Source organism: Protopterus annectens, chromosome 2.part2 (genome assembly GCF_019279795.1).
Source record: "Protopterus annectens isolate FY-2018-M chromosome 2.part2, PAN1.0, whole genome shotgun sequence".
NCBI lineage: Eukaryota > Metazoa > Chordata > Ceratodontiformes > Protopteridae > Protopterus > Protopterus annectens.
This window is the reverse complement of record NC_056730.1, coordinates 879,525,473-879,552,972: the sequence shown is the minus strand read 5'-3', so window position 1 is coordinate 879,552,972 and position 27,500 is coordinate 879,525,473. Positions and strand designations below refer to the sequence as shown.

Here is a 27,500-nt window from a genome sequence, read left to right as displayed (position 1 = left end):
AAGCTACAGCCACAGTAGAATGAGCCTTAAACTGAAGAAGAAAGGCTCTTGCCATGAAAGACATAACAAAATGAAATGGCTTTAGAAATCAAAGAAGAAACAGTTTGTTTGGAAACAAGCAGACCTAAGGATCTAGCAACAGAAGGTTCATTCAGACCAACAATCAAAAGATGACGTTCGGACTGGCTGCAAAGTTCTGAGGATGGTACATCTGGACGTCACCTTTATGCCTCATGTAATATGCAAGGAGCTTACATGTGATGTACAGCTTACCTTAAAACAATATAAAGGCTTTGATATATTGGCCAGATGTCAGGCCACCTTGGCAGGGGATCCCTATTGTAAAGAATACTGCAACAGTGAAATGGAAGGACATTTGTCCCTTCTTGTAGATTATGCCACATGATTCTCTCAAAATTAAAAAAGTAAGGAAGAAAAAAGCCTGATCACTAAAGCTGAAATGAAGGCCTTAGTCCCAAAAAGTTGCACAGAACTGAAAAGAATATCACTTTCAGAAATGCATCTTGCTAGCAAATACAACTGATGGGCCTACACTCAGAAAAGTAGTCTCAGGAGATGACTACAGCACAAAACAGGATAAGAAAAATAAAAAAACAAAAAATAACAAATCACAAAAGAGACATGTACAGCAGTAGTAGAGAAGCTTTTGCATCATAAATTGCAGAATAGAACAATGAATGAAAACAAATGGGAGAGAGCGAGTATAACGCAATACAGGACGAAAAAAATCATGATTACTGGTTTGTCTCATCAGGTTGAGGGCAGAAGACAGACAGTTAGCTTGCTTTGGCACAAGTCGGAATGCACTGTAAGATCAAATAACTATAGGACAATCATGCTATGTATTGTAGCACAATGAAAAACTGGGTCTATATTATAAGATCGACGTTTGAAAACATTGAACAACATATGGTCGACACCATATGGTCGATGTCTTCAAACACCCGAGACTCAGGATTTCTTTTGTTTTTTGAATAAATTTTATTAAAATCATTTCTTAGAGTACAATTATTAATAGGAAATATAGCCATTTTTTTTATTTTAAAGATAAAAAACAACAACACTAATATAAACATTCAAAGAAAAAAATAATGAACTACGTACATCGATGTCTGCAATACTATAAATAAAGTTAAAAAAGTGAACAAAATAGGAGTAATACTTTTAAATTATTAATTGCCTAATAAATCAATTATATTCATCTATGGAGTATACACTGCTGTATTCTTATATGATCTTGACTTAATTGTCATCAACCAGGATTTCTTTTGAAGAAACTATCTCTTTAAAACACACCATTTTCAGACACCAAAAAGCAATCCAAGGAGGGGTAACATCAACATTTCTTAAACATGCAGCCTCTCATCCCATTTGTGAGCTCTGAAAGACCATAAAGAGTCCCAAACTTTGTCACCCCACCTTCTGGTACATCTGCATTCCAAAACTAGGTGTAGCTGACATATAATGTACAGCACTTACAGCAAAAGGCAGCTGCTTCATAGTTTAGCTGCAGTATCCCCCTATATATGTCTGGTATCCAAACCCTTAATTCTGCACTCGCACATACATGACGTAGATTATATACAGCTACATATACTGTTATATCGCACCAAACAGAAAAAGAAAGCAAACTCACCATTACACTCTACAGTACCCTCGCACACACACACATCACAAATATACGAACATCACCACTTTTAACACCTAAACACTCATAATTTACCTGCCTACCCTAACCCACACATAAAACTTCTAAACACACTCACATACACTCAAACACATACCTAAAACCCAACAAAATACCTACTTACCTTACATACCAGCTACATCCACACACTACATGATACATCCTGCGCACACTACATCCAGTGTGAAATACCAGAACACCATAACCGTGAATTCGATATTTCCTGATTTGCGCTTACGGAGTTTCAGGATTTTAAAAATTCCACTTTATAGTCTCTAGGCATCTTGGGACAATGCAGCAATTGCCTCATGTACACAGCCAACCCTCTCCTCCTACCACCCAATACTACAACCTGTGAGAGATGCACTTATACAGCCAAACTGGAAGCAAAGCTCTTTTTCACCCAAGACTGGACTAGACAGTCAAGAGGAGAAGGTAAACACTTGCACCACACCACACTCATCATATAGTCCTTCAAAACCTACACCACCAAAACACACACACAGAAACACAAAACACACACCTAAATTCAAGGAGGCTCTCACAAAAAATCTACCCAAGCAACAGGGACCTCCAAAGCAGAAACACAAGCAACCTCCACCCCCCCCCAACACAACCCAAATCACACATAGCCCACAAACTCAGTGTGCCACTCAACCACAGCTCATAAGGCATAACAACGTACCCCACAGTCCAGTGTGTCTGACTATAGAGTCACCTATGACTAATGTTCCACTCATCAGGCTAAACAAGGAGAAAGTTACTGTCAGCTGCCTGTCAGGTGCCAGGATCCACCACATAATGCATGCAATCAGGTCACTCCACAACAAGTACAAATATGACGCTGTCATTGTCCATGTTGGTGTGAATGACCCGAGACGTACCTCCCTGAACTACATGAAAAGAGACATGGAGGTGCTGTCCAATCTTGTAGCCCAGGCAGGTATGACCCTAGCCCTGAGTAGCATCCTGCCATCACCCAGAATGATACCACAGTACAAGGACAAAATGATTAACTTCAACAATTGGCTAAGCTTCTGGTGTCATTCTAAGGGGATCCAGTATCTGTCTGTCTGGGATGACATGATCGACAAACCACGATGCTTTGCCAGAGATGACCTGCACCTGTCGCCCTTGGGATTCCAGATACTGGCTAAGGCTCTTGCCACCCCTATAGTGCCTTTTTGAGGCAAGATTCAAATGACAATTTCACTACTGTAACAGGTACAAGCAAGCAAAATCTGAGGGTAATGCTACTTAATGCTAGAAGTCTAAACCTCAAAATGCACTCACTCGAGGCACTACTTAAAATGGAGAACATCGATATCTGTGCAGTGACAGAGACCTGGTTCCAGGCTCCAGACAGCACCCCTGCATTACCAGGCTAGAATTCATACCACACCTTTCGGCCACCTAACCTGAACCGAAGCACTAAAGGTGGAGGCTTGTCCATATTCATTAAGGATATCCACACCTCCAGGATAGTTGCTCAGCATAATGCATTCGAGATTATGCAAGTGCAACTAACTCTGGGCAAGACCGCAATCCAAATTGTAGCTTACTACAGATCCCCCACCATGCCCCAGGATTCCCACTCCTCATTTCTTGATACTCTGGAAAATATTAGGGTACAACCTAAAACCCTAATAATGGGAGATTTCAACTTTCCCACCATTAACTGGGAAAACTACTCCTGTACCAACTCTTGTGCTCGACGTTTTCTGGAATTCATAAATTCCAACGCCTTGGATCAACTTATCCACACCCCCACTAGGGGCAGCAATATCCTTGACCTGGTCATTACCAACATGGGCAACCGGTGTTCCACACCAGAGGTGAAGTCCTCGTTGGTCAGTTCAGACTACAAGCAAATCACCCTAGACATCCACATCCCACCCCCACCCCCCCATTAGGGAAACCACTGTAAATAATTTCTCCAAAGCCAACTTCACACTTCTTAAGACAGAAGTGGCAAACTTCACGACACCCATGCTGAGGGACAATAGAGGTACGACTGCTGAATCCTACACAATTGCACTTTATAAGCACTTACACGACTGCATGGATCATGCAATCCCTAACAGAACCAAGATGCTATCCTCCAAAAAAAGGAAGCCAATCTGGTGGTCCCCTGCCATAAACAAGCTCTACAACAGAAGAAAGAAACTGGTTGCAAAAAAGAGTAAAATCCCATGACTGGAGGAACTCTGTGGTCAGCCTCAGTAAGAAGCTGAGATCCCTCATAAAATTCTCCAAAGCTAGTTACGAAAACAAAATCGCCACTGATTCTAAAGACAACCACAAAGCATTCTATAGCTATGTCAAGAATCTCAATGGCAACACTCAGCTCTGCTCTGAGTTACAGTACAATGGCACTAAATATACAGAACCAACTGATATTGCCAACATCCTGGCAGATAAGTTCAGTTATAACTTTACCCCTCTCTAATCCCCTAAAGGGCCCATCTCTGTACCAGAAAAATGCAAAATTCCTGTAATTACAGCTGCAAAACACACTCTCCAAAGCCAGGAACACAGCACCCATGGGATGTGACAACAACCCAGGCTGTGTTCTACATAAACTACAGAACGAACTGGCACCCAACCTAAGTACCATGTTCAATCATAGCCTCACCTCTGGCTATGTGCCCACTGAATGCACACAGCAACGGTTATCCCACTCCACAAAGGGGGAGCCACCACGGACCCTGGGAACTACTGCCCCATTAGCCTGATCTGCACAGCTATGGAACGTACCACCATGGAACTTATAAACAATGACATTGGTAATCTCCAAACTCTGGACCCTACCCAGTTCGGGTTTGTAAAAGGCAGATCATGTCTCCTAAACCTGACAGACTTCTTTGAAGCGGTCACCAAAGCCGTGGATGAGGGTTAAGGTGGTTCACACAGCCTATCTAGATCTCGACAAGGCTTTCGACACCATCCCCCACTCTGGAATTATAGATAAACTCACTAAACTAGGTATAAATCCCTATGTCACAAGATGGGTTGCCAAATGGCACACTGACAGAACCCACACTGTGAAAGTAGCAGACTCTAATCAAACTTCAGACCAGTGACAAGTGGAATACCACGGGGTTCAGCCCTAGGTCCTCTCCTGTTTGGTATCTACTTCTCTGAAGTACAGGCTAACATAGAAGGTCTTTGGCTAACAAAGTTCGCAGATGACTGCAAACTAGGAGCCATAATCAAAGCTCCTAACGATGTGGACATCCTACAAAAGGGCCACACTGAAACAGATGCCTGGTGTCAAAGCCATGGCCTCAAGCTCAATGCCAAAAAGTGCATTGTCATCCCTTTTGGTAAAAACTCTGTACCCATGAACTACTACATAGGCAGTAGTCTACTTAACACTGAAAGTGTGATAAGAGACCTTGGGACACAGGTGGGCAGTAGTCTCTCCTTTGATAATCACATCGCCACAGTAGTCAGGAAATCCTTCTATGTGGCACACCTCATCACAAAAGGTTTCTCATCCAGGAAAAAATAGGTCATTGTTCCCCTCTACTCATCACTCATTAGACCCATTATAGAGTACAACGCCCCTTTTGGTATGTACCTAACAAGACATCTACAACAACTGGAAAGGCCACAGAAATACCTCACAAAGAGGATTACCGGCCTCAAACAGATGCCCTACACAGACCGTCTCAAAAAACTACAGCTTTACTCTGTTGCATATCGCCTACTCAGTGGTGATCCTATGCCTAACATACAAAGCTATGTCAAACCCAGAGCTGTTGGACATGCTCCACTTAAAGAAATCCCAATCCCTCCGAGCTACATGCTCTAGGGACCTAAACCTTGTCAGCACAATAAACAGAACATGCTGGAGGGATAGATTCCTGTCCCAGAGACTTCCCATACTCTGGAACAAACTACCTATCTATATCAAACAAAGCTCCTCATTAGCACTCAAGATTTTCTTGATGATTGGATGGGAGACAGGAAATTCACCCCGGGGATCACTTCTGTGGCTCTGCTTGACAGGGGCACAGGAAAATAATTTTCTTTGGTGGCAAAAGCCAGGGTACCACTTGGCTAGGCTTATATAGGCCCTAGGGCCAATAGCATAGTACCTACCTTTGTTTGCGTCTTTCGGCTTTTCCCGGTTAGGGGTCGCCACAGCGGAACTCTGGTCCACTAATGATTGGCAGTAGATTTTTAAGTGCCGAGTTGCCAGCCCTGACGCACAACCTTCAACGAAGGTACACCCATTCACGCATGTCTCCACACAGAAGACGCTCTAGCTGAGAATCGAACAGTACAACGCCTAATACCTACCTATGAACCTATAAAGTGGAACTATATATATATATATATATATATATATATATATATATATATATATATATATATATATATATATTATATATTACACACACACACAAGCACACACAGATATTTATTATACATAAACACTCATATACAGTGTGTGTAATGAGTAATATTTTATCATGCTATTTATGAGACACAGTAGAAAAATTATTCATCAAAACTCACTTCATTGAACTACTAACACATGTGCTCTTGGGTCCTGTGAGGGGCGGCAAGTCCTTCTTTAGAAGTCACTTTGGAAAGTTTTGCTGAATATATGTTGCTGCTTTGTGATATGACAAACTGGTGTTCAGTTAGTCTCACGGTGTGTGTGTGTGTGTGTGTGTGTGTGTGTGTGTGTCTGAGAAAGGATATAACATAAGAACTGAAGGTACAAAAACTAAAATTTTAATTCCAAAATAACAGAGCCAAGAAAGTCTCTTTGCCCAACACAATAAAGCCAGGGGCATCTTCTTACACGGAACTTTCAGCACCTTAATTATTTCTCTAAACAGATTTCTTTTCTTCTCTAAGAGAGTCCAGAATTTACAAGTTAAAGCTATGTCCTACAGCCAGACAGCAAATGGTAGCTTCATCTGACTTTAGGAATATTTTTTTTCACCTGTTTTTAAACAATTTTGCCAAAGTCTGACCAGTAAGGACTGACAGGCTAAACAGGCTTCCAATGAAAGCATTATAACTTGCATCAGTTCTGAAGTTTGTTGATATTGGAGCCAATTACTTAATGGGATACAGGAGGTATAGCCCTCTACATAGGACTTGTGGGTGGATTTGCCCCCCCCCCCAACATAAATTTTCCCCCCAAAACCCATTTGCTCTGTCTCATCCAAAATTGCTGTGGTTAAATAAATCACATTTTAACATAGACTTTTGCAAAAAAAAAGCTTAATTCTGTTAGTCTGCATCAGTTTCAGTTTCAATGTTACTTCAGCATGGAGTGCAACTTCCATTTCTGAGTTCTCATCTCTCTGGTTAATGTCTATATTTTGTGTTTACCCTGATAATTACGTAGCTTTCAGACCAGCAGTCAGGACTGTATATTATCTTAGAATATTATAAGCTCTGTGAAATAAAGCAGGTAATGGCTACATAGCAGAAATGCAGACTTTCAGGATTTTCAATGTTCTAATGAATGCTTGTCACATCCAAATAACTTATGAAAAGTCATGTACTGGACTACCTAATGAAAACACGACTAGTTTGTGATTGACCCATGTAAGGGCTATCACAAAGCACTGCAAAAACTCAAACAAGAACAACAGCTGCAGTTCTAGGAGACTGCTTTCTGCCCACCCACCCCCCACCCCCACCCCAACACATCTACTTATATATACTCTGCCTTGAAGAAAAGAGAGGTCCATAAGATACCACAGCTTCAGTCTTGCTGGCTTCTCCAAAGAAGGGGTGATGGGAGAAACACCTACTAAACAAAAAAGGATTATTATATCACTCCCTCCATCCAGTCTAAAGAGAAAACAAGCAGAAGAACAAATCAATAACTTAAAAGCTACAGTACACTGAAACTCTCCAACAACAGAATTAGGCTCATTAACAAAAAGAAACATAAGGATAAGGTAATAAAGGGCCCATGTGCTAAGGTCTTCCGATGTGGTAAGTGAAGACTTGTTAGCTCTACTGTTAGATGGTGATCTCATCCAGACAGTTGTAACAGGGTGGTAAAAGTGCAAAAGTTACAGGTTAGTTCCCCTCATGGGCCAACTCATAAAAAATAAGTTAAAATATAAACAGAAAATATTTGCAGGATTATCACAAAGATGATAAAAGAAATGGATGAAAAATAATATGCAGATAGTCTAGAAGAGCTTGAACTGATTCGTTATACATAAAATGTGGGATAAATTGGATTGTTACATGAACCCACTAACTAGTCTAAACAGAGTGCAATGGATTAGAAATTATAAGAAAGAATGAGAATTACAAAATGAAATGCTATTTAATGGAAAGGGAAGTGGTTGGATGGAAACAGCCATCAGACTCGGTGGGGAACAGAATGGGATACAAGGGTGGCCAATACAAGGACAATAGCAGGGTACCAGCTGCAAAAATCAAACAGATTATACAGACCACTGGTTTCAGAATGCCATAAGAGAATATTTTTATGTATGTATAACTAAACTATCTTAGTTCATGGTGTAACAACAGGAAGCCTCCCAATTTGTACAAACTGGAAAAGAAGCAAATTTCAGGCCAGAATGCCCCCCCCCCCAAAAAAAAAAAAAAAAAAAAAAAAAAAAAAAAACGTGTTTCAGGCAACTCTGTGGTGAATAAGATAAAGCCCTTACTGCAACCCAGACAACCTGTGTTCAACTACTGACACAAATGCTAGAGGGGGCCACATGGGGAGGGTGAAAGTCAGCAGCTGCAATAGTCTCACCCATCTTAGGATGAGGGAGGAAGCCTAGACTCAGTGCAATGATAGTGTTGAGCTTTGTGAGCTCTGTGCTGTATGTAAGAGGAAATATGGATTGGTTGGTGAGTGAGCACACATATAAGCCTGCGGGTCTACTTGAGTAGACTGAAATTCCATTTACCCGAACTTCATATAATTAGAAGACAACACTCAAACCCAACACTAAAACCTGACTTTAACGAACTTTAACACTGTAAAAGATTGCCAGGAAGAGAAGCAGTTGGTCAATATGAAAAAAAAAAAAAAAAAAAAAAAAAACATCAAAGCATGTCAAATCCACCCAAGTAGGAGGCTTCACTCCCACACTCCTCCCAGCTCCCTACACCCCCCCTAACTAAATATACCAACTCCAAGATAGCACTACAGTGGGGAAAAGAGCAAATTCCCCCATGCTGGTGATTTCCACATATCAAAGGGATCAGAAGGCAGAGCATATGAAAAAGAAATAAGCAAAAAAAAAAAAAAAAAAAAAAAAAAAAAATATATATATATATATATATATATATATATATATATATATATATATACATACATACATACATACATACATACATACATACACACACACACACACACACACACACACATTATATATATATATATTTTTTTTTTAATGGGTTGCTTTTGTAAAATAGACATGTAGGATGGTAAATCAGTACCCAACACCTGCCCTTCTGTACATAAATAGAAGGCATGGCCCCTTGAGTAACAACTTTTCAGGCACCATGGCTTGTGGAATGAGGCACGTACAATGGGACTTACATCACAGTGAATATGCAGTATGCCCACCTTTAGAAAATCAGCCTGCAGGAACCCTGCATAATTTAATAATACTGAATGCTCATGGTTGGTCAGCTTCCATAAGACTGACACCAGATTCTTCTAAACCCTTCAGGAAAAGACCAATAAGTTCAGGATTCAGAGATGAAGCATCCTCAGCAAATGCTCGGATGTAAACAAGACCCCTGACTGGTGAACATTGAGCCTGCCTCACTCAAATGACCTGGTGAGCAGCGAGACTGTTTCACCTAAGAGACTTGGCTATAAGTGACAACCCTCTTGTAGCAGGGCCGTAACCTAATAACACAGTCACGAACAGTCCTGACCATCTTGAGAAAGCAGAGGCATGTAGAAGAGTGAGTTATACTCCATCACAGTATGGAAACAGCCTTGACCATAGGAAAGTTCAACTCTTTAGCAGGGTAGGCAGCTGGGTCAGCACCTACAGACTGTACCTAAGATTAGGGATTAGGATGCTATATCCCGATTTCACCTCACATCAATTTTGTTACATGACAATGAGATTAAATCAGCCATCAAAATCAAGAAATAAACCAATAACATGGTGGAAAACACTGTCAATGTGGCATGGGGGGGGGGGGGTAAGCCGCACATGGAGACATCAGACTTGGCTTTGGATTCCTTTTCTTTCTCTCTCTCATCACAGATAGCTTGTGCCTGCAAATGGTTTCTGAGCCAACACTTTCTTCACTCGATGTCAAGTGAAGGCCAAAGCCAACATCCTGTATCTGTATCTGTCTGCTCCAGGGGTGCATCAAAGATCTTTTTTTCTCATTTGGTACTAAATGCATGGCAACTTCCTAGCCATTACTGTAAGAAGGTGATCCAGACAATGTAAGTGGCAGGGAGGAAATGGATGCTTGGGTAGTGAAACCAATCGTGAGCACACTGGTATGGGACTCACTGGACACTGATAAGAAAGCTTCTGCTAAGATTTACTTCTTGTCAGTCAGACTGAGCATATCTTCAAAAATAATGTCACTGGTTGAAGTTCTCTAAAAATATCCCCAGATATCACAGTAAGTCCAACCCTGTGTACACCTAGTTCTTTTAGTGTAAAATGGCTAACTACCTTCAAAAGAAGGTAGTGTTCTAGACACTGATGAAAGGGGAGCCATATCCACTCACTGAACATACTGTAAATATATAAAGGAATTTTAGCATTTTTATCTCAACTCTCATTATGTTTGATTTGATATACAGGCTGACAAAAGTCAAAAACTGCACTGATTGCAATGCTTATACCATAGTGCTTTCTGAATGAGACAAGGAAATGGTGGGGCCGCTTACAAACGTTATGTTGCCAAGCTGTACTTAATGGTAGTCATGAGGAGTAAAATGGTAGCTGTATGGCATCCAGGGTTTAGATATGATTACATTAAATAATGTAGAGAAATGCCAATTACACGTGGTTTATGTCATTGGGAAAATATTATGGCATCCAGGGTTTAGATATGATTACATTAAATAATGTAGAGAAATGCCAATTACACGTGGTTTATGTCATTGGGAAAATATTGACAATTTAGTTAGCATAAAAGACACTTGGGTTGAAACATGTTCAGATACATAGAAGTTATTGCCAAGTCCTGTGCCAAAATAGTACACATCGGCAGGACTTGGCATTTATTAAATGAAATTTTCTGCCCAAAATGTAACCGCAGTAGACAGTATTACATTTCCACTTATGGTATTCAGGTAAATAGATTTATGTACAGAGTAACATATAGCTCTTATCCAGTAAGAACTGAAAAGTTAGTACAGAGTAAAAAGCAAAAGTACATTCGCGTTTTACAAAAGGTGCACAAACACTGGATTCCCACACAATTATAAAGGATATGTTTATTTGAATTTAGTTCAGTTATTCTGTAATTTATATACCTAAATACAACACTAACATTACTAACAATATCAGTACAGCTAAATGGACTATTGTAAATGTATGCCAAAAATATAGTGGTTGAAAAGTATGAAAAAAATGTTGCAATCTCTTTATCTCATTCTACCTAATAGACTCCTTCTCCACTTGTTTTTAGTCATTTTTAATTTAATTGCATTTTTTAAACTGTTTAGTCTAACATTGCTACATACATACTCAGGGGTGCTAGCTTGCACTGCATTTGAATTGTTTTTACTGCTGTTTTAGCAACTTTATATATATATATATATATATATATATATATATATATATATATATATATATATATATATATATATATAAAATTTTAAGCCTGTTTCCTACCTTTCCTGTAACTAGTGTAGTCCGGATTCAGGTTTGCTGTATCCAGGACTGTATGTAAGCTTCTGAACCCCCCCCCCCCAAGCTTTCTTTGTTGGAGGGAAGCCTTCTAGCTTATCAGTGGGAGTGGTAAGCACTAGGTAACCTATCTACCACATAAGGAGTGGTTCTGGCCCAGAAATTTTAGTTATTGGCCGTTTGGGCAGTTTTTCCATCTCTCTCAACTTTCTGATTTAAAAGCCCACATTTGCACTTGTTTCCCCCCTTTCCTGTAACTAGTTTAGTCTAGATACGGATTCTTAGTTTTAGCACTTGAATTTGCTTATTCGTGATCAGCACTTGTTCAGAACTTGTTGTAAGCACTAAATAACCTACTAATTACTACAGCACTCAACCTTCCTCATTACCTAGAGGAAAACAGTTTTTGTACTTACTTTCCTCACTTGCTTAGAGAAAAACAGCTCTTGTACTCACTTTCCTCACTTATCTAGAGGAAAATATATTTTTATTCAGGCATGTCTAAGGGTCAGCTCCCAGTGATCTCTCCTGTCTATCTGATGAATCTGGGCATCTTGTGGCAATGTAGAAATTGCCTCATGTACACAGACAACCCTCTCCTCCTACCACCCAACACTACAACCTGTGAGAGATGCACTTATCTAGCCAAACTGGAGGTAAAGCTCTCTCCAACCAAGACTGAACTTGATAGTCAAGAGGAGAAGGTAAACACTTGCACCATACCACACATCATATAGTCTCACTAAATCTACACCACCAAAATCCACACATAGAAACACAAAAACATTTGCGGAGGCACTCAATAATAATCTGCTCAAGCAACAGAGACCTCCAAAGAAAAAATGCAAGCAATCTCCACCCCCCAACACAACCCAAATGACACATAGCCCACAGACTCAGTGTGCCAGTCAACCACAGCCCATAAGGCAAAACAACGTACCCAACACACTAGTCAAAGGTGACTCTATAGTCAGGCACACTGATGTCCCACTCACCAAGCTAAATAAGGAGAAGGTTACTGCCAGCTGCCTGTCAGGTGCCAGGATCCGCCACATAACCCACGCACTCAGGTCACTCCACAACAAGTACAAATATGACTATGTCATTGTCCATGTTGGTGTGAACAACTTGAGACGTACCTCCCTGGACTACATGACAAGAGACATGGAAGCGCTCTCCAATCTTGTAGCCCAGGCAGGTATGACCCTAGCCCTGAGTAGCATTCTGCCATCACCCAGAATGATGCTGCAGTACAAGGACAAAATGATTGACTTCAAAAATTGGCTAAGCTTCTGGTGTCATTCTAAAGGGATCCAGTATCTGTCTGCCTGGGATGACATGGTCAACACATCACGATGCTTTGCCAGAGATGGCCTGCACCTGTCACCCCTGGGATTCCGGATACTGGCTAAGGTTCCTGCTGCCCCTATAGCGCCATTTTTAGGCAAGGTTCAAAAGACAAATTCCCCACCGTAACAGGAACAGGCAAGCATAAACTGAGGGTGATGCTACTCAACGCTAGAAGCCTAAATCTCAAAATGCACTCACTCGAGGCACTCCTTAAAATGGAGAACATCGACATCTGTGCAGTGACTGAGACCTGGTTCAAGGCTCCAGAGAGCACCCCTGCACTACCAGGCTATAACTCATACCACACTTTTTGGCCATGTAACCTGGACCAGAACACCAAAGGTGGAGGTGTGTCCATATTCATTAAGGATATCCGCATCTCCAGGCTAGTTGCTCAGCATAATGCAGCCGAGGTTATCCAAGTGCAACTTACTCTGGGCAAAACTGCAATCATAATTGTAGCTTGCTACAGATCCCCCACCATGCCCCAGGATTACCACTCCACTTTTCTTGATTTACTGGAAAATATTAGGGTTCAACCAAACACCCTAATAATGGGCAATTTCAACTACCCCACCATTAACTGGGAAAACTACTCATGTACCAACTCCTTCGCTCAACGCTTTCTGGAATTCATAAACTCCAATGCCCTGGATCAACTTATCCACACCCCCACCAGGGGCAACAATATCCTAGATATAGTCATTACCAACACGAGTGACCGGTGTTCCACACCTGAAGTCAGCGCCTCATTGGTCCGATCCGACCACAAGCTAATTACCCTAGATATCCACATCCTGCCCCCCCCCCCCATTAAGGAAACCATGGTAAAAAAAGTTCTCCAAAGCTAACTTCATGCTTCTTAAGACAGAAATGGTGAACTTCATGACACTCATGCAGACGGGCTATGACTACTGAATCATACACAACTGCACTTCATAAGCACTTACACTAGTGCATGGATTGTGCAATCCCAAACAGAACCAAGACGCTATCCTCAAAAAAAAGGAAGCCAATCTGGTGGTCCCCTGCCATAAACAAACTGTACAACAGAAGGAAGAAACGGTTGCAAAAGAGAGTAAAATCCCATGACTGGAGAAGCTCAGTGGTCAGCCTCAGTAAGAAGCTGCGATCCCTGATAAAATCCTCCAAAGCTAGTTATGAAAACAAAATCACCACTGATTCTAAAGACAACCACAAAGCATTCTATAGCTAAGTCAAGAATATCAATGGCAACACTCAGATCTGCTCTGAGTTACAGCATAAAGGCACTAAATATACAGACCCAACTAATATTGCCAACATCCTGGCAGATTCAGTGCTAACTTTCCCCCCTCTCACCCCCTAAAGAGCCCATCTCTATACCAGAAGAATGTGAACTTCCTGTAATCATGGCTGCACAGGTAAAAACCACACTCTCCAAAGCTATGAAGACAGCATGCATGGGACCAGACAACATCCCAGGTTGCGTTCTACATGAACTACAGAACGAACTGGCACCCCACCTAAGTACCATGTTCAATCATAGCCTTACCTCAGGCTTTGTGCCTGCTGAATGGCACACAGCAACAGTTATACCCTCCATAAGGGAGGAGCCACCACGGACCCTGGGAACTACCGCCCCATTAGCCTGACGAGCCTGCTCTGCAAGGCCATGGAACGTATCATCATGGAACTTATAAACAAAGACATTGGTTATCTCCAAACTCGGGACCTCACCTAGTTTGGGTTTATAAAAGGCAGATCATGTCTCCTAAACCTGATAGACTTCTTTGAAGCAGTCACCAAAGCCGTAGATGAGTGTAAGGTGGTTCACACAGCCTATATAGATCTTGCCAAGGCTTTCAACACCATCCCCCACTTTGGAATTATAGATAAACTCACTAAACTAGGTATAAATCCCTATGTCACAAGATGGGTTGCTAACTGGCTCACTGACAGAACCCACACTGTGAAAGTAGCAGACTCCAAATCCGACTACAGACCAGTGACAAGTGGAATACCACAAGGTTCGGTCCTGGGTCCTCTCCTGTTTGGTATCTACTTCTCTGAAGTACAGGCTAACACAGAACGTCTTTGGCTAACAAAGTTCTCAGATGACTGCAAACTAGAAGCCATAATCGAAACTCCTAAAGATGTGGATATCCTACAAAAGGGCCTCACTGAGACAGATGCCTGGTGTCAAAGCCATGGCCTCAAGCTCAATGCCAAAAGGTGCACTGTCACCCCCTTTGGTAAAAACTCTGTACCCATGAACTACAACATAGGTGGTAGCACACTTAACACCGAAAGTGTGATAAAGAGACCTTGGGACACAGGTGAACAGTAGTTTCTCCTTTGATAATCACATCACCACAGTAGTCAGGAAATCCTTCGACGTGGCACACCTCATCACAAAAGGTTTCTCATCCAGAAAAAAAAAGAGGTCATTGTTCCTCTCTACTCATCACTCATTAGACCCATTATAGAGTACAATGCCCCTTTTGGTATGTACCTCACAAGACATCTACAACAACTGGAAAGGCTGCAGAAGTACCTCACAAAGAGGATTACCGACTTCAAACAGATGCCCTACACAGACCGCCTCAAAAAATTCCAGCTTTACTCCATCACATATCGCCTACTCAGAGGTGATCTCTGCCTAACATACAAAGCTATGTCAAACCCAGAGCTGTTGGACATGCTCCACTTAAAGAAATCCCAATCCCTCCGAGCTACAGGCTCTAGGGACCTACACCTTGTCACCACAATAAACAAAACATCCCGGAGGGATAGATTCCTGTCCCAGAGACTTCCCATACTCTGGAATAAACTACCTATCTATATCAAACAAAGCTCCTCATTAGCACTGTTCAAGAAAAATATTGATGATTGGATGGGAAATAGGAAATTCACCCCGGGGATCACTTCTGTGGCCCTGCTCAACAGTGGCACAGGAAAATAATTTTCTTGGGTGGCAAAAGCCAGGGTTCCTTTTTGGCTGGGCTTGTATAGGCCCCAGGGCTGATAGCCTAGTATCTACCTATGAACATATGACATTAGAACTGTAGAGCTCTGCGCATAAGACAGAAGATATTGCCAATGTAAATGAGCAACATTAGCCACTCTATTCCAGACAGCATGGCTTCAGGCCATCATCTCACCTATGAATGAGCAAGTTTCCCTATCAGACAGGAGAGAGAGTTTGAATTTAGGTATACTTCTCCAGGTGTACACACACACACACACACACACACACACACACACACACACACAGTCAGGGAAAAATGCTGACTAAACAATCAACCAACTTGATGACCAGCAGAGGTACATTAGACAGAGGTCTGTATACATCTCTCAGAAATCATGATAGATAATTAGAATGTAGTAACAGACTGCAAGTCCCAGCAAGTAAATCAGTCTTGTAGAATACAGATAAGACTAGTCCATAGCAGAACATGCAGGACAAGAAACTAAACAAGATGCTTCCAAAACCAAGCATATGCTAAAAGTTTTGTGAACGGTGGTACATGTTCTGTATTGTGTCTTAGACAAACTTTAACTGTGTTCCACACAATAGAAACCATGGGAGCTGCATTCCTGGTACAATATGCATAACTACCTTATTACTAAGCAGAATTCACTACATGACTGCATTAGTTATGGGGCACACTTTAATTTAGGAACATCTGTTATCCATTTTTCTATCAAACTTGTACATGATGAAGCCTTAACTTTTCTTGCATTTCCCCACTATAACTTTGCATCCTCAGTTTCAAGAATAGGCATCGGTAGTTTCCCTTTAAAGAAGATTAATAGCTTAGCAGAACATTTTTATCAATGAATGAAGACAACACCCATTTTATAATGGCATACTAAGCTGCGTGGTTATAATGATCTAACCATGAGGTGGTTTTTACATCTTTGTGTAGGCAGAAATACACTACCATCACTTACTGTTCTGAGCTACTCAGCTAGTCACGATTCAGACTTTAACAGGCCTGTCTGTAGTCTGAAATACCATATTGCCTAAGAATGTGCTTGTCATAACTCTCTTCTGTACTTCCTAGAAGATACCTAACATTCAAAGACACCCCCCAGTAAGCCACTACCTGTGACAATTTCATACAGCTTGCTGTCAGACTACAGTCTGGTGAAAAAAAATGAAAAGGTTCACATAATGAAAAGAAAATGCAAAATACCTGTAATTATTTTACTTGGAGGTTCACATTTTAACTTCAGGGTGTCAACAGTCCCATAGTTCAACTAAACTGGTGCAGGTGTCGGTGAACATCTGTACATGGTAATGCTACTAGCAAATGTAGTTCTGAGGGGCAACATTTGCCAGTTCTTCTCCCCTTTATGACAAAACTACATGAATGTATGAATGCACAAATACTCACCATAAAGAGAATGGGAAGTTAGTTTGCTTTTTTGAACAGGACCTTGACATTTTCACAGTAAAATGCCAAAAAATGTAACATTCTAATTGGGCTACCAGACTCAGTCCTATCTCATATCGCACCCCAATCCTATTTGAACTCTTATTTCTTTGTAACATCAGTTACTCGACAAACACTTGAATGAGGGACCTAAATTTACATCAACAAATACACAAGAATTTCTAGAGAGATAGGTTTCTAACTCAGTAAATTCCCAGCCTATGGAATAAGCTACCGCTACAGGTAAAGCAAAGTACTAAATTGGCTGTGCTGACTGCCAGTACTTATGATTGGATGGGAATGGGATCGGCTGCGCTGTGCTTATTACCAGTACTTATGATTGGATGGGAATGGGATCGGCTGCACTGTGCTTATTACCAGTACTTATGATTGGATGGGAATGGGATCGGCTGCGCTGTGCTTATTACCAGTACTTATGATTGAATGGGAATGGGATCGGCTGCGCTGTGCTTATTACCAGTACTTATGATTGAATGGGAATGGGATCGGCTGCGCTGTGCTTATTACCAGTACTTATGATTGGATGGGAATGGGATCGGCTGCGCTGTGCTTATTACCAGTACTTATGACTGGATGGGAATGGGATTGGCTGCGCTGTGCTTATTACCAGTACTTATGACTGAATGGGAATGGGATCGGCTGCGCTGTGCTTATTACCAGTACTTATGATTGGATGGGAATGGGATCGGCTGCGCTGTGCTTATTACCAGTACTTATGATTGGATGGGAATGGGATCGGCTGCGCTGTGCTTATTACCAGTACTTATGATTGAATGGGAATGGGATCGGCTGCGCTGTGCTTATTACCAGCACTTATGATTGGATGGGAATGGGATCGGCTGCGCTGTGCTTATTACCAGTACTTATGACTGAATGGGATCGGCTGCGCTGTGCTTATTACCAGTACTTATGACTGAATGGGATCGGCTGCGCTGTGCTTATTACCAGTACTTATGACTGAATGGGAATGGGATCGGCTGCGCTGTGCTTACCAGCACTTATGATTGGATGGGTAGACACAAATTTTACACCGGGATTACCATGTGCACCCTGCCTGATTTGAGAGGTGAGCACTATTAAGTGCTCAGAAAACTTGGCAAGAATGTTTGTGGGTCTACTTGAAGGAATACATGGTTAGGCCTCTTATTGTCCCTATGTTACAGCTTGGCATCACACTTCTATAAAGATAAATGTATATTTTTTTTTAATCTCAGTTAAACTCTTCTGAAGACAACATGTGAGGCCCTAATTACATCATCTTCTGATTTTCCGAGAGCAGTCTCCTAAATTGCTGTAATGCAACTGTATTGCTTCACTTTAAGAATAAATTTTAGCAGACTGTAAAAAAAGTTTTGCTTTGGAAAACTTACATTCCTGTGGCTAGCTTCTGGCAATCCATCCCTTATATGAGCTGCTGTTTCTGACTCATTATCCTGCAGGATAGAAACAAAACAAAACATGCCAGAGTGTAAATAGGAAGTCCAGAATCTTAAGTCTATAGCTATAATCCAGCATTGAGACCTTTCTGTACTGTGGCCCTTAAACTCCATAATAGTCATCACTATTTCAGCTGTATACATTTCATTCAACAGGTTCAAGTACTACTTATATAAATTATCTGCATACGCCTAATACAAATATAAAATGTGCCATAGATATAACTACACTAAAGTCATGTACAAACTAAGCAGTTTTCTGTTAGCACATATTTCTTCAATGAAAGGGGATACCCTTCCTTACTAGATGAAGGCATTATAGCAGTCCTTCAGCAGTTCCACATAGTGCAGAGCTGTGGCAGAAGGCCAATATTGTATGATCACTGGCAACATATTGCCAGTACTTCAATGTGCAGACACTGTCACATATATTAAGTGCCCATAATGCATCACCTCTGGTCAATTATCCCAACTCTGTGATGCAACACATGCTACAACAGTTGCAGTTTAACAAAAAGAATGACAGTGTTGCACAGCACTACATATCTGGCTACAGATTATATATTCTTTGCAACTGTACTGCAGCAGATGACTGTAGGCCACGGTTACTTACACACTGCCACGAGGTTGTGCTCAGTCAGATATTCAGAATAGCAACTTTTCAAAGGACACATGGAATGTCTTGGCAACATATCAGTCTGGCCATTTCCTTACCTGCCAGTTCAGCTGTCATTTCTCAGCAAAGAACTGGCTATTCTCATCTTCTACAAATATGGTGCTTCTTTTTTCACCCATTACCTTTAGAGAAAATCTGTTCTACATATCAATATTTTCCTCTGCCCACCAAAACTGTCTTATTCGCAGCTATAAGTTAAAATGTCTAGTAATTAATGATGGGTATGTAGAAATTCCAACAGTCACTGCATACCACTTATATATGAAGAGAAATTACAGTGTACCAAGAAAGCCTCTGTCACAACTAATATTACACAAGAAAGTAATGTGCTCTGTGACAACAGTCAGCATCTAGTAAACAATAAATTAAAACAAGCTAACCACATACGGCTATTTAAAATATAAATATTTATAATTTATTTGAATTTCTTTAAAAGTATGGTTTAAGCTTCAAAAATCAGTAAATGAATATGTTCAAAACATCTATCCAGGGGGTGACATATCACAAGGGATTACTATAATAATACGATCATTCAGATCTGTCATAATTGCATTACCTTTCCTTTAGCAACTAGTTTGTAAATTCTGACAGTAAAATTCTTGAAACAGTGCGAAAAGTTCGAAATCATCAAAACATCTAGTATCCTTAACATATTTGAATCTGGTGCTCTCCACTAAGTTGGGCAATGTATCAGTTTCAGATACAATGTATCACATACTACAGCCTTAACGAGAAACCAAGTTTCAGACTGAGAAAATGCTTACTAAAATATAAGGATAGAGACAATAAGTATGGTAAATGATCTGTTTTGCATGTATCAAATAAAATTACATAACTAAATGTATACTTCTGTGGGTTAGAACAGTGGTCTGAACACAAAATTAAAGATGTCTCTTTCCTTAAACGTCTACAGCAGCTACAGCTTTATAATGAAACACTAATGTGATATAAAGCAGCGATCTATAGGCTGGCCATCCAATGTGCCCTGCAATTCCTTAAACTGATAGAGAAAGGGGGAGATTAACTGAACTAAACAGTCCTTGAGCCAGATTCCAAAAAGGACAAGGTATTATAAATGAGCACATTTACCACCCTGCAAAGCTACTCTAAGACTAAAGCCCAACTCTACTCCCCAGTATGACAACATGCTTGGGGCAAAGTGCACTTACACTGCCAGAAGCTACACCAATGGTACAAGTGTTACAGATACAACTACTCTAGAAGCAGGGAATGAGATTCACTAGTACCCAATGTAAGTTAAACTGTCATGCATGTAGTATTAAACCTGGAAATATAAGGGTGGTATGCTGTTAAACTGTGTTACAAAAATGGAGTGGTCCTGGTCCAGCATTTCTCATTCCTCTGACAGACCAACTCCACCCATTTGTTAAAATTGGTACTGCAGGCATACAGAATTCCTAATATGTAATACTTGTAGTACTAATGCTGACTTACAGGTGGAGCTGCTCCTGCTCCACAATGAGTAACAGACTTTAATATGCAACTTCAAACTTGATGAATTTTATAGCTCTCTTTTAGAAATGAAGTGTGGAGTTACAGCCATACACCAGGATGTGTGGAAATTACTCCCTCTTATTCTGCACATCAGGATGAAGACCACAGAACAGGCTAAGTCAATGACAGCTCAGAAACTACTTCAGGAGAAAAATAATATGGTTTGTCCTCAAGGACACTCGGTCCTAGTGAAGAAACAGTTAGGACTCTTTCTATATAAAAGCCTGAAGCTTGCAGATTCTTCTAGAAGTGATGAACATTAGAATAAGTCTTCCATAAAACAAACTTTAATTGTACTGCCTGCATGGAAGAAGGGTAAGACAGGCATTAAAGTATGACAATAAGATCACAATGTGAAACTGAGCTTCTCCAGACTACACAGGAGTGTAGAGCTGCTCAGTAAGAACTGTTGCATGAGCATATGCTGCAATAAATATTGCCGTTGAATGAGTTTGTGTAAAAATAAGAAGTGCTCAGACTGCTTCGCAAACTCCACAAACAATCCCAGCATAACTGTCTTAGGGAAACTTACTGCAGACACTACAAGATGTTCCTGTACCTGACTGAGGCAGATGTGTAATTACATCTTTGACTACAGCTATCTGTGAGTGGCTCCTGAGATAACCATAAAAACATTATGCAGCTCCTCTTTCTATTTCATGCATCTCTGATACTAAAATGCTTTTCCCAGGCACAAAAGACACCCCCATCTTCCATTATCGCACTCCCTGCGTATCCCAAGAGACACTCTGTGACACTGTCAGAACTCAGTCTGTCTGCATTGTGCATACTACAATGACCAGCTTATCCTACCTCATTATCTATGCAAGTCTTGAGATTTTATTTCTGCAGTCAAATGAATGGGCATCACTTTTCATGCTCTAGATTACCCAATTTTATTTTACCTCTCTTTGTAATGATTTGTATTTCTTGCCCCAGTTTCTCCATTCCTGATTCCTACTATCCATGATTTAATGGCATTCATTTTCCCATGTTAAAATAGTTCTGAAGTTATTGGTGCACTACTTGCCCTATGGCGGTATACAGCCACCCACCCCCCACCCCTGATTTCTGATATTCCACTTAAGTTTAAATTCTTGTCCTTCACAAAGATTTTTTTTCTTCAGTCACCTTCCTGACCCTTGAGTCTTCCTGTCACTTAAATGACCCATTCATACCCCAGAAGTGGCAGTCCTACAGCTCATTCATTCTCTTTCAAGACAAAAATCAAGCACCAGGTGTTCTGTTGTCTCATGCATCCAGAGAACTTGGCTTTTCCTTCAGCAAAGATTTCTAGCACCCAAGCTACTAAATGAACTAAGGACATCTGGGTTGAAGTTATGTTTCTCACTCCATGCCAGTGAGCTGAAATTCAATAAGTAGTGTGTGTGTGTACTACTCGAGTTAACAAAGGATGAAATTACATGCTAGAACAGGTACTGAGGCTATAAAACCTATATTTGGAAAGCAGTCATTCTTTTTTCCCCAAAGATGATTTTGGGATGGTACAGTATTATAGAGGGAGGTAAGCAGTGTACTGAGTGACATAATTCAGGAAGATGGAAAAATGGCTCAGAGAATACCAACCCTGTTAGCCAAGTTCAGGGTGACTGAATACATAGCTGTTTAGGTGGTGGGGGTGTATTTTTGACAGCAAATGTGTAGGAGTTGATTCAGTAGCTATGGACTTGCTTTGCTTGTACTGCAAGCAAATAGCTTTCTCAAAAGTGGTGCCTTTGCATGACATGAAAAGGAATGGGACCAGTTGCATCAAAGGCTTAGTTATGTCCTGGCTAGAGACCTGGTGCAGTGCAGAGAAGGTGAATTTTTCCTTCACTGAGAACTGGAAACCAATCTAGACAGATGCTGTTCTATAGAAGAGCAGAAGATATATGTACTTAGGGATAGATGTTTGGTCTTCTGTTAGTGGTGTGCTCAGCAGTGTCTTGTTAGGCAATTTTTTGTGTCTGCAATTGGGGAAGAACTACAACACCCAGAAGGCCCATCTGAATATTACAGTCCCACACGATTTACACACTATCATGACAAGCACAGCCCTGGACTTCTTTGTTTATACCAACCTCGAGATAGCTAAAAAATAACAGAAAGAATGTACCCAGTGCCTCGAAGTGTCATTATTTTATTACAATGCACACTCTCTTCCCAAGACACAAATGAAGAAAACATCCTAATAAGTACTGGTAATTTAATAACGACGGTGCATCAAAGACTCGATACACTGAAAAGGTCGTTTACGAAGTACTCATGCACTTGATCCACCAGTAGGTGGAGATGTAGAACAGTACACTTTGAGCGCTCTTTCCTTCTTCAAACCACATAGCTTGTTAGCCCTCATAGTGTACGATTGGCACTGCCTTAAATTATTAATTCTCTCCCCTCCCCCTTGCTTCTGTAGTTTTCAAGTCTGCGGTATTCCAAATCTGAACTTCATCTAATCCTACTTTTCGTAAAATTAGCTGTCACAACTTAATCACTACATGCAGCTGAAAGAATGAGATAAAAACAACCTGAGCTCAACCTCTTATTTCCCATTCAGTGTTTTACCAGGAAAAGAGATGAACACTGATCAAATATAGCAATGAAATGCGACATCTTGGCATTTCCTCAACACAAGCAAACAGTTTGTGACACTGACGTTCGGAGAAGGAGTCTCAAAAGTTAGAATTTAAAGCAATCGCTTTGTTATGGTTTATTTTATGTTATGTTATTGGCCAGCATTACAGAGTTTACTGAATTAGATCAAGACGCATTTTACTTTAACACTTCTTCCCCTTGGATGGGTGACTGCAATATACGGATTGTGTGTGTGTGTAAGTAACCTGATCCAAGGACTGTGGTTATAGCAAACATGCGAATTGAATACGGCACTACTACCCTTTAGAATTATCAGCTAAGCGTTATTTGATGTATGTGTCCGTGTGTATTCTTCTCTAAGACTAGGACTTGCACTATTACCCAAGATTAATTACCCGTCTGGCATTATTTGTATTGTATATGGTCAAGATTCCTGTCTTGTAAATTGTCTTAAGTGGAGCTTTTCTTCCCGGGCCTCCTTTGAAAATGGACATACATCCAGTCGGACTATCCCGGTCAACAAATGTAAAATCAAAATAAAAATAAATAATTAACAACAATGCACAGAGCCTGTTCCGCAACAGCCAATCAGAATCTGAGATATTTTGCTCTCATTGTGTAACACTGTTTCTTTTAATTCACAGACACTGCAGAAAACACAAATCCTATGTGGTACCAGCTGCACTTCCTGCTCCCCCAGGATCATGAGTCACAGAAAACAGCTTGCTTCATTTACTAAACGTCCGAGTCCCTTTAAATAAAAGGAGAAAACGAGAACATGACATAAATCACGACACATATTAATTCCTTTGTCTGGACTTGATAATGTATTGTGGCACAATACTCCATCAAAACTACATTTCTGATACCTTTCAAAACCTCAGTAATTTACTATGCGCTTCTATGACATTCTTGCAAAATGTACATTCAAGCATACATCAACCTGCAACATGCAGAGCGCATCCATTCTATAAATCTTAGTTGCTGACAAAAGCAAGCCTCTATAAACACAAAGGAAACAGTCCGAAAGCCCTTGAGTAGTCTAAAACAATGATACCTACCATTCTCGTATTCTTCAGCAGTGCTGTCCAATAAGTGCCCCAATCTACAAGAAATACAGCAGGAAAATGGAAAACAGCACAAGGTTAATAAATTCATTTCAAAATCTGACATTATTGCAAGAGCTACGTACATATGTACTCAAAGTCAAAACTGCAATAAATGAAACGCTGTACTGATCCTACGGCTACACTAAAGGAGAAAATATTGTTAGTACATGGTTTTTTTTTTTTTTTGCAATTGGATTTCCCAGTGGAGCTTACAATATTAAAAAATGAACATTTGAACTGAAATATGCAATACTCTGGCGGATTACAGAAATAATATCGACCAAAATGAAAGAATGAAAGAGTGCTAAAACTGTTGGGGGAGAAAAAAGCCCCTTAACTCTGCTATGAAAACGGCTGCATAATATTTTCTAAATATAGATATTACATCATCTCTCTGTTGAAAAAAAAACACACTACAATAAAAACTATTACCGCTGCTTCAATTTTCAGAAGTTATGATCTGAACAATTCTCGAACGTTCAGGCAATTAGTCACAAAAGTCGTGTGAGTTCAAGATTTCCAAGAATCCGTGTATGCTTTCTAAGAGCAGACATATGATCTCTCCATGAGGACGTGCATACGGAGTTCCTAAAAAAGGTGGAGCATGCACAGCTTACTGTAATAAAGAAAATGCTGGTACAGACTGAATGCCAGAGACGAGCTGCCAGCGATTTTAATAGGCAAGCGGGGGTGGCGGCGGCGGTGGTCGGGGGGGGGGGACAGTGCATTTTCCACTTGAGAGACTGCATACAGAACATTATGCATACAAACTTTAAATGTTTAAATTTTAAATAAAACATAACTCTAAACAGGAAACAACTATGGACGCACTGTAAATATAATGCAGCATTTGTTATAAACTCTTACTAAGAAGAAACATGAATAAAGTATTAATCTTAAAAATGGCAAATTTTAAGGGAACCGGTACTACTTACAGACAAACGCTGTTGCTCTCTGTCACTTTCCTTGTCTCTGTGCATGTACAGATGGAGCAACGAAGAGCGGGGCTGCAAAAAAGATAGAAATCACAATTTCCTGAGGTCAAATTGGTGAGAGTGCAATTACTGCCATTTAGTAAAAAGGAGCCCAATCGTATTTTCTTCTCCTCTTGTCTGTAGTTCTAGGGTTTGAAAGCCTGCAATGTACAGATCGAACAATGAGCTAATTCTAAAGGCTGCCTGCCACTGGCTTCGTGCCAAACTTTCCGCTTTGTTGCAGCAGCCTGCAGAGAGAGGCTGCTTACTCGGCAAGAATCCGCAACTCGTAGTCCTCCACTGTCTGGAGCTGCGAATCCCAACCAATCACTGATAAGGTATTTCTGAAGAACACGCCCCCTGGCAACTAGGTTCCACCCACAGTCAGCTGCCAGTGATAGTCTCGGAGCTGCTCCAGCTGCCCGATCGTATTTCGTGGTTCTATTTTAGAACGCTCCTAGCCGTGCGCCGTAAGCCTATTGGCTGAGGACTGTACTGATGAGCAACGTTCAGAATTCCACACTGCTTGAGGAATAGAGTGGGGGTTGGGGAACGTGGGTTAACTCCGGCCAAGGTGCTGTAGATTTCGAGTAGTTTTTCTTTTTTTTAACGGTCAAGGGTTTTTATTCACTGTACTTGGCTCGCTCTTCTTCTAAAAAGGGCGGCATTAGACACAAATCGCGGGCCTGCTGCTTAGAACAAAGAAAAACTTCAGCGCACGCGTCATATTGACGATAACCGATACGTACATTCGTACAATCGTACAGATTTTGATGATCTTTTTATACAAGTATCTTAAGTAATCTAGTTATTTTAAGAAAACACAATTTAAGATTTGAACAATTAATGGTATAACGCATCAGAAACATTAAGCTTTTTATAAAATGGTATTAGCATTTAGTGTTGGTTGTGATGGCGGGGGTGACGCTGACCTAGACCCCCATTAATGCCGACGTCACTAAGGTATTTTCAGGACAGGGATGCATTTTTACCGCTGCAAGATTGCAGCAATCCCCATGACCTTAAAAGGAGTGTCTGTCCGCAGTGTGACAAAAGGACGGTAACATTCAAATTCGACTTTTTGAACCAGTGCTTGTATGTTAATAGAACAAAAGTAAATTATTTTAGTCGCGTTAAACGTGTATCTTAACACGGTTGCAATAGATTTACAATATTTTCAGCCACAATGCATTTCCTAATATTGTGTTGCGAACATTATTTGAAGCTTGTAAGGAAATGGGCAGTATAATTCTTAGTTCTTTATTTCTCTCTATGTATATACGCACGCATAAATATATACATATATGCACACACACGTGTGTATGAATATCTACTTGTCTATCTATATTTACATATCTATCTATATATATATATATATATATATATATATATATATATATATATATAAAACCCTTTTTCTTCCAGTATAGCTTTTACAATCTGCTGCTGCAAATAAACCTACTTTTCGCAGCCTTTCAGTCATTATAAGAGGAACATGTTATGAGGTACAGTACAATGATTCATTGACTCTGAAAACCTGAATTTCACGGAAATGCATTTTTACTCACTGTCCAAATATGTTGTAGAGAGTATGTTCATCATAATGCACTGTGATTGAAGTTAATGCTTAATTCCACAGTGTTTTGCATTTTAGTTTCGTGTTCATGTGCCACATTTTTCTCACTTGTCATACCTTGTGTCACAATTATATTGGAAAGGAAAAGGTTCATAAGCATGCATACAGGTGACAATTATATGTTTCTTTTACATAGGAAGGGCATATTTAAAATTAATCTATCTTATATGTGTTGCCATTCCTCTTATGTACACTGTTATGAGGAACA

The 27,500-nt window shown here is 40.5% G+C and overlaps 1 long non-coding RNA gene across 2 annotated transcripts in view; it reads right to left on the bottom strand.

Moving 5' to 3' along the window:
* LOC122795832 overlaps positions 1-25,978 on the bottom strand; it is a 95,883-nt gene extending 69,905 nt beyond the window's left edge. The window contains exons 1-3 of one of the 2 annotated variants that reach the window (XR_006363870.1): positions 25,618-25,978; positions 24,635-24,678; positions 18,722-18,784 (exon numbers count right to left, since the gene is read on the bottom strand). This is a non-coding gene — a long non-coding RNA (uncharacterized LOC122795832). Of the gene's footprint in view, positions 1-18,721; positions 18,785-24,634; positions 24,679-25,114; positions 25,331-25,617 lie in introns of those variants that run through there. The other variant, XR_006363871.1, reaches the window with a different exon arrangement.
* Between the last annotated feature and the right edge of the window lie 1,522 nt (positions 25,979-27,500).